Source organism: Rhincodon typus, chromosome 17 (genome assembly GCF_021869965.1).
Source record: "Rhincodon typus isolate 14 chromosome 17, sRhiTyp1.1, whole genome shotgun sequence".
Taxonomy (NCBI): domain Eukaryota; kingdom Metazoa; phylum Chordata; class Chondrichthyes; order Orectolobiformes; family Rhincodontidae; genus Rhincodon; species Rhincodon typus.
The window spans coordinates 41,060,870-41,076,327 of record NC_063348.1 but is presented as its reverse complement, the minus strand read 5'-3'; the positions used below and the strand labels follow the sequence as shown (position 1 = coordinate 41,076,327).

The following is a 15,458-nucleotide window of genomic DNA, read 5'->3' as shown; positions in this document are numbered from 1 at the left end:
TCTTCAGGCCCGAAACGTCAGCCTTCCTGCTCCTCTGATGCTGCTTGGCCTGCTGTGTTCATCCAGCTCTACACCTTGTTATCTCAGGTTCTCCAGCATCTGCAGTTCCTACTATCAGTGAAATAATTTCACCGTTTAAGTGTCATTCCACTTATTTTTAAGTGGTGTTGCCTGGTTTTAGACTTCGTGACCAGGGGAAACATCTTAGCTGCATCTACCTGTCTCTTTGTTTAAGTATTTGTAGGTTTCAATGAGATCACCCCTCATTCTTTGAAATTCCAGAATATCTAGAACGAGTTTGATGAACATTTGTTGCATTCCCTCTCTGACAATGATATCTTCCCTGAGACAAGGAGACCAAAATTTTACACAGAGCTCCAGGTGTGGCCTAACCAAGCTCTTAAACACATTAACTTTTCAAGGAATTCATTCTCTAAGTAATTTAAGTTCTCTTGGATCCAAGTTGGCTGATTATTTCTATGTTGGCAGGTTTAAACTGGTTTTATCCTTTCCAGCCTCTTTCAACCCCCTTGTAGTCTCCTTCTCCCAACCCCTTCTATCTGTAGTTGCCTCCACTCTCAAAGCCTCTTCTCCCCTGCCCAAACATCCCCTTCTTCCCTTCCATGGAAGCCCACTTTTATGTTTCCCCATTCTTGTCCCCCTTACACCTAATTTCTACTCCATCCCCTTGTGTCTCCTTTCTTTTTTCTCCACTTGGGAGCCTCCTCCTTCTTCTCCTCAATGCATACACTACCTTCATCCACATCCTTGTTGCTCGCTTCACTGCCCAACCCCCAACAGCCCTGACTTAGTCAACAGCAAAGCCTCCTCCCCCTACCCCCACTATCTGAGGCCCAGGTTTGATCAATGGAAGGGTATAGGCCAGGTGGTGTGGGGATGGAAAGAAGAGTGGAGGAGAGAGGGGAGTGAGGAATGGTTGGAAGGATGTGGAGAGGAGCATTTGAGGAGGGGAGATGGGGAGGGGTTAGCAAGAAGGGGAGAATGAACGATGGAGGGGAAGAAAGAGGGGGAGGGGACAGAGGTAGAGTGAGAGTGGACTGGGGAGAAAATGGGGAAAGGGAAGAGATGATGGAGAGGAGAAGAGGGAGGGGAATGAAGATAAGATGAGAGGAGGGAGAAGGGACAGAGGGATTGGAAAGGGGACAGACGAGGTGGGCAAACACAAGGACACCTCAAGCTAGAGGTATCATCTGAAGACATTTTCTTTAAAGATTCAAATGTGGCCACAGCTGACAAGCCATCAATATTGACAAAGAGTGCGCCCTCAGAATAGATTGCAGCCACAGCAATGACTTCCTGTTCCCCACACCAGCAGGATGGGGCAATATAAAGGAGGTATCAATGACCCCTGGCTTGGTGCTAGGAGAATATCACCAGGCAATAACTAGGTTTCAGCCTTTTGTGGGTGGGGAGGATGGTGGGGGAGAATGATCCTGGCTGTGTCTCTAATATGCTCCCATGTCCTATTTAAATGGTCCTAATTAGTTGACGACTCATATCAGGTGGCAACTCATCTAAGTACACCTCTAGCAAAATCACTGAGAGTTGGATTGTATTATCAGCTTTTCAAAAGCAAACAAGGCTACTAATGCAGAGAAAACACATCTACTGGGGTGCCAAGTACTAACAAAGGATTACAAAAGCTCATGGCAGATATTCACATTCCAATGACCCAAAATTTCTAAGGTCCCTTCGTAGGTTCGACAAGTTTTCAGCAAATCACCCTCTGACCCTCTACTGTGAGGCTGCTAAGATTCTCCTTATAACCTCTTGTAGATTCTCGAGATGGGGAAACAGCCTCTCAGCATTTATCCAGTCAAGTCCTCTCAGAATATTCTATATCTCAGTTTAGTACATTACAATCTGATCAGAATGTGTAAGTGCAGAATCCCGCAGGGCATGAATGTTCCTGAACCTCAGTTGTTGGTGTACTGTGTAAACACATGACACCGAATGCTAGGAAAATGAATTATAAAGCTATCTTACTTTGGTTAATTTTGCACATGTTGATAACAATGTGCATACTTATATTGGAGGTAAAGAGATTTTTAAAAAATATGCATTTTTAGACATAATGCACACGGATGTAATTTTTGGAAAATACGGACAGAGATTGTTAATCAGGGTATCATATTGAAATGTTTATGTTTGAATTCTTCAGTAATATTTTATCTCAAAATTTGCAGCCAAATCATAATTTTGATGATTGCTTGCCTTCTTTGCCTATTGCTGTGTAATAATTAATATCTTTACATAGGAAAATGTTTGATTTCTAGCACAGAAAAAGGCAATTTAGCCCAACTTGTCTATGCTGTCGTTTGTTGTTTCCAGGGGCCTCTTCCCATTTTCCTTCATTCTGTCCTAACAACAGATCCCTCTATTCATGTTTTCCCTCCTGTGTTTGTCTGGCTTTCCCTTAAATGCATCTTAGTGATTACTGCACTGCTCATTTTAATATTTAACTTAAGTAAACTGTGAAATGTTCTCACTTTTCATCATGCAACACTGAGTTTGATAAATATATAAAGATTCTCACGGTTTTTAAATCTGAGGCGATAAGGATGGAGCCTTGAACATTTTCCCATGCATACTGATCTTGGCTCTAATCCACACTTTCCTATCCAATCCTGTAATAGTAATATTTTCCCTTTTTCAGTTAGAAGATCATCACTCTACCACTGTGGAATTGCTGTTCCCTGCGAAGTCTTCTGTAACGTTTTCACCACTCAGGTAAAGGAATAAAAAAGAAAATTTAACCAGTCATTTTAGCTGAATCATGTTGTTGGAATTTGTTCATGAAAGGCTGATTATTGTTTACAGTTTCTTTCAGTCATAATTTCATTGGTGTAACAATTCAAGGTCTGTTGAACAGAGGTGAGCAGAAACATGTAGGCAGGAAGCATCTAGACTACTTAGGGATTGCCTTGTGATTAGATGTTAAATCATGTTTAATTATATTTTCTGATGCATCATTTTTGATTTTGAAAAATTTTGCTTAAATAATGTTTCTTCTCATGGAAACCATGTGAGCTTTTTAGTTTCATTTGCCTTTGTTTTATGGCTTTTAAATATTGACTTGCTAATATCAGCGTTCAACCAGGGAAGGGAATTTAGAAACTATGGGTCATTGGAATGTGTACCTCTATCATGAGCCCTTTGTAATCCTTTGTTGGTATTCGGTACCCTGTGGAGTATTCCCCAGTATTGTGCCAATTGTTGCAGACATTCACCAGGTGTGTGTGAATATTATCAAGAAGTTGGGGTTCGTTGCAAGCAATTTAGTTTGTACAGTCCCAGTAGGGTTGCCAATCCTCCAGGATTATTCTGGAAACTTAGAACTTAAAGACCAATTTCTGGATGTGTTGCCAAGAATTCCCCGGGATAGAGATCAGAGGCATGTTAAAAAGAAAACTGCATTTTCTTTGTACGTTACTATTTATTCACTATGAAAATATTAATGATGAAGGATAAAGCAGTCTGACCAGTAGAGTAATGGGAAATGAGGGTAGGGCCAATCAGGGATAATGGAGGTAAAAGAGGTAGGGGAGTGACACTGCTAATCAGGGATGGTATCACAGCTGCAGAAAGGGAAGTCATGGAAGTGGGTTTCTCCACTGAGTCAGTATGGGTGGAAGTCAGAAAGAGGGAAGGAGCAGTCACTTTATTGGGAGTTTTCTGTAGACTCCCCAAAAGCAACAGAGATACTGAAGAACAGATTGGGAGACAGATTTTGGAAAGGTGCAGAAGTAATAGGGGTGTTGTCATGGGCGACTTCAAATTCCTTAATATAGACTGGAACCTCCTAAGTGGAAATAGTTTGGATGGAGCAGATTTGTCAGCTGTGTCCAGGAAGGATGTCTGACTCAATATGTAGATAGGCCGACGAGAGGGGAAGCCATATTGGATTTGGTGCTTGGCAACGAGCCAGGTCAGGTGTCAGATCTCTCGGTGGGAGAACACTTCGGTGATAGTGATCACAACTCCCTGACTTTTACTACAATCATGGAGAGGGATAGGAGCAGACTATATGGGAAAGTATTTAATTGGGGGAGGGGGGATTACAATGCTATTAGGCAAGAACTACAGAGCATGAATTGGATCAGATGTTCTCAGGGAAATGCATGATAGAAATGTGGAGGTTGTTTAGGGAGCAGTTGCTACAAGTACTGGATAGGTTTGTCCCACTGAGGCAAGGAAAGGATGGTAAGGTGAAGGAACCTTGGATGACAAGACATGTTGAACACCTAGTCAAGAGGAAGAAGAAAGCTTACTTAAGGTTGAGGAAACAAGGATCAGACAGGGCTCTAGAGGTCTACAAGGTAGTCAGAAGGAACTGAAGAATGGACTTAGGAGAGCTAGAAGGGGGTATGAGAAAACCTTGGCGGGTAGGATCAAAGAAAACCCCAAGGCTTTCTATACTTATGTGAGGAACAAGAGGATGGCCAAAGTGAGGGTGGGGGCAATCAGGGATAGTGGAGGGAACTTATGTGCGGAGACAGAGGAGGTACGTTGCTTCAGTATTCACCAGTGAGAAGGACCTTGATGTTTGTGAGGACAGCATGAAACAGGCAGATATGCTCGAACAGGTTGTTGTTAGGAAGGAGGATGTGCTAGAAATCTTGAAAAACATGAGGATAGATAAGTCCCCTGGGCCAGTTGGGATATACCCAAGGTTACTACGGGAAGCGAGGGAAGAGATTGCTGCCCCTTTGATAATGATCTTTGCATCCTCACTGACCACTGGAGTAGTGCCTGAAGATTGGAGGGTGGCAAATGTCATTCCCTTGTTCAAGAACGGGAATAGGGATAATCTTGGAAATTACAGACCAGTCAGTCTTACTTCTGTGGTGGGCAAATTATTGGAGAGGATTCTGAGAGATAGTATTTATGATTATTTGGGAAAGTGCAGTTTGATTAGAAATAGTCAGCATGGCTTTATGAGGGGCAGGTCATGCTTCACAAGTCTTATTGAATTCTTTGAGGATGTGACAAAACACATCGAAGAAGGTAGAGCAGTGGATGTGATGTATATGGATTTTAGCAAGGCATTCGATAAGGTTCCACATGGTAGGCTCATTCAGAAAGTAAGGAGGCATGGCATTCAGGGAAATTTGGCTGTCTGGATACAAAACTGGCTGTCCAATAGAAGACAGAGGGTGGTAGTAGATGGAAAGTATTCAGCCTGGAGCTTTGTAACCAGTGGTGTGCCGCAGGGATCTGTTCTGGGATCTCTGCTCTTTGTGATCTTTATAAATGACTTGGATGAGGAAGTGGAAGGGTGGGTTAGAAAGTTTACCGATGACACAAAGGTTGGTGGAGTTGTGGACAGTGTGGAGGGCTGTTGTAGGTTACAACGGGACATTGATAGGATGCAGAGCTGGGCAAAGAAGTGGCAGATGGAATTCAACCCAGAAAAGTGTGAAGTGATTCATTTTGGAAGATCGAATTTGAATGCAGCATACAGGGTTAATGGCAGGATTCTTGGCAGTGTGGAGGAACAGAGAGATCTTGGGGTCCACGTCCATAGATCCCGCAAAGTTGCGACCCAAGTTGATAGGGTTGTAAAGAAGGTGTATGGTATGTTGGCTTTCATTGGCAGGGGAATTGAGTTTAAGAGCTGTAAGGTTATGCTGCAGCTCTATAAAACTCTGGTTTGACCACACTTGGAATATTGTGTCCAGTTCTGGTCACCTCATTACAGGAAAGATGTGGAAGCTTTAGAGAAGGTGCACAGGAGATTTACCAGGATACTGCCTGGACGAGAGGGCAGATCTTATGAGGAAAGATTGAGGGAGCTAGGGCTTTTTTCATTGGAGCGAAGAAGGATGAGAGGTGACTTGATAGAGGTTTACAAGATGATGAGAGGCATAGATAGAGTGGATAGTCAGAGACTTTTTCCCAGGGTGGAAATGACTATTACAAGGGGACATAATTTTAAGGTTATGGGAGGAAGGTATAGGGGAGATGTTAGAGGTAGGTTCTTCACACAGAGAGTGGTGGGAGTGTGGAATGCGCTGCCAGCAGTGGTAGTGGAGTCAGATACTTTAGAGACTTTTAAATGACTCTTGGATAGGGACATGGAGGATAGTAAAATGTAGAGTATGCAGGGTAGATTGATCTTAGTACGATAGTAGGTCAGCACAACATTGTGGGCCGAAGGGCCTGTACTGTTCTATGTTCTGTGTTCTGGACCATTATAATTGATTTTGTTGGAGAAGGCATCCCAAAGAACCAGAGCAAAATCTTTCTCACAGTAATAAACCTGAAGGTGTTGATTGAAATGAAGGAGGGGCGGTTAGGAGGGTGGGACTGATGGAGTATGATTGAGGCATGGAGGATGGTGGAGAGTTTGGGGCGGGTATTTGATGTGTGGTAATTTGGAATGTTACTGAGGGAGGAAGGGGAGATTGGGGTTGGGTGGTGAGTGAAGGCTACTTTTTAATTCTTTGTCCTGACAGTAGAATGGCTTGTTTTGCTATCAGAATAAGTCACACAAAAGGCTCAGCTCCTGCAACGCCAGAAGCAGACACTGCAGAGTTACAAATCATGCCAATTCCTTTTTGTAACCTGTGACACAGTGGAAATGTCAAGTCCCTGATGTTTTATACAATCCAATGCTGACTGTAGTAAAGCTGCCAACATAAAGCCATCTATCTCTCATCTGGGAGAGTTTCAAGGCCTTACCCAGAGTTAACTTTCTCACTGAGCAAGACCGCACTTGGGTGTGCTGTGATAGTATCTGTGTAGCCTCACGCAGATCTCTAGAACACTGTGTTCCTCCAATTGCATTCTCATGTGCAACCATCAATTTCCTCCACCCCATCTTTGGCTGCCTGAATTCTAAGCTCTGGGATTCCCTCATTAAATCTCTCTAATTGCATTTTCCTTTCAAATTTTCAGTCAACCCTTTAGCCAAGCTTAGGTCAACAGTCCCAATATCTCCTTATGAGTTTTGAAGCCAATTTTTTTTTGGGTAATTTTTCCTTGAAATGGTTTTCTTTTCATTCACTCATGGGAGTGAATGAATTGACTGGCCAGCATTTATTGCCCATCCTTAGTTGCCCTTCAGAAGGCAGTGGTGAACTGCCTTGTGAACCGCTGCAGTATTCGGACAATGTATTACGTTAAACATGCCACATAAATGCAAACATTTATTGCTGTTGTCTGATCACAGCAAGTGGACCATTAATTCAAACTGCACTTACTATTTCACACATCCCAGCCCTTGTACTTAGCATGGCAAATACAAGAAATCCATTAATTTGGGTAACTGTGTTTTTAATGATTTGCCCATATCATACATCAACAATGGCTACAGACTTAAATTAACCCTTTCATTTGTGAATGTTCTGAGGACTCCTGAGATATGCAAATCATTGGCTGTAAAGCACTCAAGGCCATACTGGGATCATGCGAGGCACTTATATAAATGCAGATCCTTTTATCTGCTCAGGGTTTGTTATTACCAGCTTTCCGAAGTCAAGTATCATCCATTCCTGCTCTGCCTGGACTAATGTGAATCCATTCTTATTGAGTACCATCACTTACACCTATTGAATAATTTTGTACGATAAATGTTTTATCATTAAGAGCAATCATGGCCCAATATCCCACTTGACTGATCATGAGTAAATGAAAGAGCAATTAGAATTATAAAACATCTTGGAGGCCCCTGTGTCTTATTGCACTTCAGGAGTGTTTGAGCACTGTATTAATGGATTAAGTTTAGATTGCAATTAATTTATGCTGTGCTATTTATTGGTGTGCTCAGAATGACCACAGTGGCGCACTCAGAACTTTGTGGAAAGACCAACACAGGCCAAATGCTATTAACCTTAATGAGCAGTGTTTGATGATGGAGAACAAGTTCCTGGATTTCCCTGTCAATAAACCACTCTGACAGTCAAAACAAACACATAGAAGGACTATCTAAGGAGCAGGCCGATTGCTAAAGCAGACTGGGCATTCTCAGCTTTCTTTTAATACCTAATCTTTCCTCTTTCTTATTATTTGACGGCATTTAAGATCTCAAGGAGGGTTGATTTGAGCAAAGTAGTAAATTTTACCTTCCATTAAATACCCTGAACATTGACAAAATTAAACACTGTTCATCATTTGAGCCGTGGTTCTGAATCAAATTGCCATTTATTTTCTTTCGAGAGTAGGACAAGGTCATTGCAGGTTAAACTAGTAAAAAGTAGTTTGGGGGTTTATATTAGAAAATATTTCTCCACACAGAGTACTTACGACACAAAATAGTTCTCTAAATAAACTAATGGGAGGAAAAGAATAAACACTGAAATAATTTGCAAAGGAACTTGCACCAAGCCTTGTCGACCCATCACCCTCTCTCTGCTTTCTGACTCACATGAGCTCCCGTTTAAGCAACAGTTCAATTTTGAAATTCTTACATTTGTTTTCAAATCCCTTTGTGGCTTTCCCCACCCTCCCCTGCAGTCCCACACAACCTTCTGAAGTCTCTGCAAGCCTCCAATGCTGGCCATTTGTGTATTCCACATTCATCAGCAGAATTTTCCAGCAAATAATTTCTCAGTATGTGGGAATAGGCAGTGTGTTGCATCCCCATGCAATAACCATATGGTTAGCAGCTAAGATACAGTTAGGATGTGACTCTTTCCGTGAGGATCTCTTCATGACTCAACATAGCTCAGCTGCCTCTAAGTCAGATGTTGAAGTCTCCAGCCGTACACTAACAGGATGATGGAACAGGTCCAGGGGACTGAATGGTTGGTCTAAATTTCCTCATTTTGAATATTGGTTAGATTCTCTAAGCTAACATTTCAATAGAGAAATGGAAAAGAAACCTTGTATTTACATATTGCTGCTAATTTCACTGGAGGGCCCAAAGCATACTGCTGCCAATGAAGTGCTTCTGAAACATAGGGCTGTCGGGCTGAATCAGATGGGCTGGCATTACAAAATGACAGAATTACAGAACAGTAGGAGGCTATTCGATGGGGGAAGCGTTAGGTAGGGAGCTGGATATTTTCCCAATGTTCAGAAAAAATCTACTCACTGATGCTCAGTTTGTGTTCTACCAAAACTAAGCTGCTGACCTCATTACACCTATAGCCCAAACACGGACAAAAGAGCTGAACTCCAGAGGTGAGGTGAGAGTGACTGCCTTTAACTTCAAAGCAGCATTTGATCATATAAGGCATCAAGAAACCCTAGCAAAACTGAAGTCAGTAAGTAGGGGGGAGCTTTCTGCTGGTTGAAGTCATACCCAGCACAAAGGAAATTGGCTATGGTAGTTGGAGATCAATCAGCTCAGTCCCAGGACATCACTGCAGACATTCTTCAGGCTTGTGTCCTCTGTCCAGTCATCTCCAGTAAGGTTAGAAATAGAAATGTTTGCTGATGTTTGCACAATATTCAGTGCCATTTGTGGCTCCTCAGATACTAAGCAAGCAGTCTGTATCCATATGCAGCAAGACCTGGATAATATCCAGACTTGGGTTGATCAGTGGTAAGTAACATTGATACCACACAAATGCTAGGCAATGAACATCTCCAACATGAGAGAGTTTGATTGTGTCTTAGATTTATACAGCACGGAAAAGGCCCCTGCGGTCCAATCAGTCCATGCCAAACCTAATCCCAACTAAACTAGTCCCACCTGCCTACTCCTTGTCCATATCCCTCAAAACCTCTCTTATTCATGTACTTAGTCAAGTGTCTTCTAAATGTTGTAATTGTACCCACATCCACCACCTCCTCAGGAAGTTCATTCTACATGCAAACTACCTTCTTGTGTAAAAAATTTATCCCCACGTCATTTTTAAATCTCTCTCCTCACACCTTAACATGATCCCTCTAGTCTTGAAATCCTCTTCTTTACATTCAATGGCATTATCATCACTGAATTCCTCCCCACCCCCTCCCTCCCTGTATCAACATTCTGGGAGTTACCATTAACCAACCATGTAAATGCTCTGAGCAGGTCAGAAGCTAGGAACTCTGTAGAGAGTACAAACATAAAAACTAAGAACAGGAGTAGGCAATTCAGCCTCTCAAGCTTACTGTGCCATTTGATACGGTCATGGCTGATCTCATCCCAGATTTAACTCTACTTTCCTACCAAGCCTCCATAACCTTTCAATACATTACTAATTTAAATTCTGTCTATCTTCTCCTTAAATTTACTCTATGTCCACATCAACCACACCCTGGAGTAGTGAATTACACAGATTCACGCCCCTTTTGAGTTGGAAGTACATTGCTGTTCCTTCCCTCCCACTTGATCAAAATTCTGTAACTGCACTGTGGGTGTACCTACACTACATGGACTGCAGTGGTTTCAGGAGGCAGCTCACCTGCATCTACTTAAGGGCAATAAATATTGGTATAGGCCGTGACTGCCACATCTTATGAACAATTACAAAAACAGTTCAGTGGTCACTGATTAGCTGGCTTTTTAATTCAATGTAAAATTTGGCTAAACTGGAAGGAAATGCAATGCCACTCTCTGAAAGAATCGATTAACGAAGGAACTGACTGAACAGAACTGCCACTGCAGTCAATTCTGCCCTCTAATGTTAAGATTATGCATTGCAGTAGGCCCAGCAGAGAGTAAATTATTTCAACGGAAAAAAACCTCATTATGATTTAGTTTTATAGGTTTCCTTTCGTTCTGTTGAAATTGAGCTTTGCGTTTATCAGTTGAGTCTCCTTAAGAAAAGGCTGTGTATAAATTTATTTCTGTGTTGATGATGTTGATAAAACTATAGGTCCTTGTTTTCTGCAAAATCCACGCTTCATTAACAAGATAAATGATGCCATTGGGTGAGTTTAAAGGCCAAAAGCCCCCTACAGTTTTTAACAAACATTAAAATCTTTGGACACACATCTTACAAACTGTGTGAACTTGTGTAATTTTTCACTGGAGTCCTTGTTGTCCTGAACCATGTTTTCCACACCCAGTTCCCACTAATATCTGTGTGTGTTCAACCTGACTGGACTAGGACGTTAAAGAAAAAAAAGCTTACATTATATTACAATTTTCACAACCTCCTGAAGTGCTTTAGAACTAGTTAATATTTTTGAAGTGTTGTCACTATTGCATCCTTACATTCATCAAGATCTGTTCACCTATCACTCAAGTACTTATTGTCCTATAGTATCTGCTAGTTTGGTAAGATCACAGCAATAAAATATTCATCCTGGTTTTATTTCATCCTTCTTGGCTTTGTACCTAGAAACCTCTGTAACCTCCTCAAGCCCTGTAAGCCTCTAAAATTGAAATGCTCCTCCAACCTTAACATCTTGTGTATTGCCTACTTCTTTTGCCACTCAACACCTTTTTTGGGGTTAGAATCCAATCCCAGTTGGGATACACCAAGTGTTTTCTTTTCAAAGTGGAAGAATAGGGCTAACATTTCAAAGACTAGTGGTTCATCCAACCTGGTTTGGAACAAAAATAAACCAGGAAAATTAAAGCAAAAGAAAAATGGATAAACAAAATCAATTCAGACCAACTGAATAAATTTGTATAATTTGGGTGGCATGGTGGCTCAGTGGTTAGCACTGCTGCCTCACAGCACCAGGGTCCGGGGCTCAATTCCACCCTCAGGCAACTGTCTGTGTGGAATTTGCACATTCTCTCCGTATCTGCGTGGGTTTCCTCCGGGTGCTCCGGTTTCCTCTCACAGTCCAAGGATAGGTGGATCGGCCATGTTAAATTGCCCATAGTGTTCAGGGATATGTAGATTGGGTGGGTTATGGGAGGATGGGCCTGGGTGGGATGCTCCAAGGATCAGTGTGGACTTGTTGGGCTGAAGGGCCTGTTTCTGCACTGTAGGGATTCTATGAAAAAATGAAATCCATGAAAGTACAGGTACTTGAAATACAGAAGTTAGAACCCGTTCTTATCAGTTTTATGAGTTCCAGTTCTACTGGTTTTATCATTAATTCATAGAAAATATAAAGTGTCAGAATTTGTGGCATTCGCTGTTTTTAATATTTAAATTACATAACAATATCAGACAAAATTGAAAGTGTGGTTAACAATAAAAATCTGAATGTTGCTGTTTAGTATTGGCTTTGCGAAAATGGCGTCTTACCCTCTTACTCACCATTGAAATGTGTGGTGTATTACACTTGGCCACAGTGTACAGTAAATATGGACTAACATCACTGAAAGTTGTAACTGTCCATTTCCGCGTAAGAACACTTTTTAATGGAATGGTAACTATTAATTACTGACAATCAACTTCTCTGGCCTGAAAAACGAACTTTTGCAAGTATGATGTCACAACTGTTTAGCTTTTAATTTGTTGCAATAATTTTAAAAATATATTTGCACTTTTGCCTGCCTTCCTGACACCAATTTTATTTATCATCTCTGTATTCTACTTTCTGTATCCAAATTGCCATTGAGTGTAATATTCTGACTCTTCCTGGTTCAGATGCTAAGCAATTAATTAACATTTCTTCAATATGATTGTTTATGGAGGTCACTTATAATGTTCACACATATTCCAGAGGGTATGTAGAGAGCACTGCACTGTTTACAGCTCTTACTTGTAATACTTACCTTGAAAAATCTTATTGGAATTAAATAAACAAGAAACAAGAATTATGCAAAAACAGGTACAAATTTGTTGCATGGTTATGGTAAATTATGACCTACTTTGGGAAAGAAAATCCATGCAAATCCTGACGTTATTCAGGGAAAGCTCAAGAATACCTTTTCATGTGCACCTTTCAGCACTGATCAACTGCCTTCCAAAGACAGATTCTCTGACAGCACAGGAACTTAATTCTGCCAGTTTCTCCATGACCCCCCTCACCTACCCGGGTTTGGGTGTGGGGGCGTTGCTGGGGTGTTGGGGATAAAGGACATGGAAGAAGGTATTCAGGTCCTAAAATTATTGAACTCGACATTGAGTCCTGAAGCTGCAGGGTCCCCCAAGTGGAAAATAAGATGCTGTTCTACCAGCTTGCGTTGAACCTTGCTGGAGCATTGCAGTTGAAATGGCAGGCAACAGGAGGTTCAACGCAAGCTGGTAGAATAGCATTTTATTTTCCACTTGGGAGGTCTTGCAGCCTTCAGGACTCAATGTTGAGTTCGATCATTTTAGGACCTGAATACCTTCTTCCATGTCCTTTATCCCCACCACCCCAGCACCCCCTACACCAAACCCAAGTAGACGAGGGGTAACATGGAAAAACTAACAGGAAGCTTGGTTAATTTTTGTGGACACCTTTATCCACCCACACACTCCAGGTCCTGTCATCACATGAGCTGCTTTCAGTACAGCCAATCCATTTTCACCTTCTTATGATGCCCAATATCAGGTTTTCTCCTTCCCTGGCATACCAGTGCCCATCCCTCTGTTTATCTAATTGTCTTTCCCTCTCTCTGGACTCTGTCGCTACCTATCATTATGCTCCTTTTAATTTACCCACCACCCCTAACATCCCCAACCTCCCCACTCCTAAATTCAGCATATATACCACCTTTTCCTAGCTACTAATATGTTCTGATGAAGGGTCACTGCATCAGAAATGTTGACTCTACTTTATCTTCACCGATGCTGCCAGACCTGATGAGTTTCTCCAGCAATTTCTGTTTTTGCTTCAAATTTCCAGCATCCACAGTTCTTGGCTTTATTTTACCCCTCATCTATCTGTGCTGTCCCCATCGAGGTACTTAAGCAGCTCTTCACTTCTGGTTCAAGCAATATCTCCTTATAATATTTCGGCAATGCCAGCTTTTTCATTCTCTGTACAGTTATAGTCCACTCTCTGTTCTCAATGTTAATTTGCAATAAGTTATCAGTTTTCAGTGTTTATATTCTGAGTAGATTTCTGCGTTCAGAAAAAGGATAGTAGAACCAAGCATGGAATGTTTACTTTCCATGGCATTTCAGTGTTGATATCAAGCATTGTTAAGTTGGGTACAGCATGAGCAGATGCAAAATAAAGCTGTCCTTCACTTTCCATATGGATATATTTTCAACCTAACTTCAATAACAACTGCACAATGGGGAAGCTTTCATTTCTTTCACCAGTCATTACTGGGCCTTTGTAATAACATTGTCAACTTGTGTAACTTTGGATGAAGTTTGACCCCAAAGGCCTTTGACTGTCTGCCAATTGATTTGGCCTGGACACAATCTCAGTCTCAGCTTGACAGGTAAGACATTTTTTTCTTAGTCTGAGATGGAAAGAACCCAGGCTAAACAGGAGATGAGGTTGAGTATCTATCCATCCTTCATTTTTTGTAAATCTTAAGGATGCTTGGGAGCTGAAATATTGGTCCCTTCCATCACTGTGATGGTTGGCACCAATGTCATGGTAATGCACTTCAATACATTTTGTGCTCTGGGCTTATAACTAAATAGGAGATGGTCCACTCAACATGTTGTTGATGGAGATGGCATTCCTTTGAGCTTCACCCCTTCCCGTGGAATAAATTTCTACATTCTCATCAGCAGCAAATCAAACTAATGTGTGTGCTGATACTATCAGAATAATAGGTATATGCTATAATATTTCTATGGCCACTTTTAGCCTTTTGTGAAGTTGTTCCCTTTAAATTGTGAGCACTGAATTGTATCTTATTTCCAAATTACATTGATGACCCCAATATGTTGTTGTGCTATTCGATCCTATGAGCACAAATGTGCTTGCTTGCCAGCTCATATATTAAAGTTGTAGAAGTTTGAAGTGTGTTGTCTGGAAGCATCTATGTGACATTGTAAACACTTACAGGATAGTAATGTATTCATGAAATTAACTTGAAGTCATGGAGCAAAAGAAATATTAAAAGTGGAACATTCTAATTCAGAACGCAAAAGTTCAAGATTCCCATTCAATGATTTTGAAAGGAAAACATTCTTTAAGTGATTTACCTTTACGCAGAAGGTGATATTTCCAAACCTTAACTGGTGTCAACCATGACTCAGTGAATAGTGTTAGGTGTAACTTCAAAAACTGAGGAAATCCTACACTGCTGAAGGTTCTATCTTTTGATGAGATGTTAAATTGAGATCATGTCTGCCTCACAGGTAGATGTAAAAGATCTCATGGTACTATTTCAAAGAGGGAAGATTTACCAACACACTGACATACACACAAATTAGGCTATTCAGCCTTTTGATTCTGCTATGTCATTTAATCAGACCATGGATGAATTGATTATAACCACAAATCCCGCCCACTCCTCACAACATTTTCACCTCTTGCTTAACAATAATCGATCTAAAAATCTTCTTCTAACTCTTCTTCCACCACCTTTGCAGCAAGAGAGTTCCAAAGAGTCATGATCCTCTAAGAGAAAATGTTTCACCTCATTTCTGTCCAGAGATGAGGTTATTATTCCTTAATCAAAATCACAAAAGAAAGCAAGGAACAAAAACAAAGTTGCTGGAAAAGCTCAGCAGGTCTGGCAGCATCTGTGAAGAATGAAA

The 15,458-nt window shown here is 41.2% G+C and overlaps 1 protein-coding gene across 1 annotated transcript in view; it reads left to right on the top strand.

Annotated features, from left to right (window-relative positions):
- Nucleotides 1-2,697: 2,697 nt before the first annotated feature.
- The window catches only part of LOC109911690, a 96,588-nt gene continuing 83,827 nt past the window's right edge, over nucleotides 2,698-15,458 (top strand). The window contains exon 1 of the mRNA XM_020511048.2: nucleotides 2,698-2,751. The gene's annotated coding sequence lies outside the window, so the exon portion shown is untranslated. The remainder of the gene's footprint in view (nucleotides 2,752-15,458) is intronic.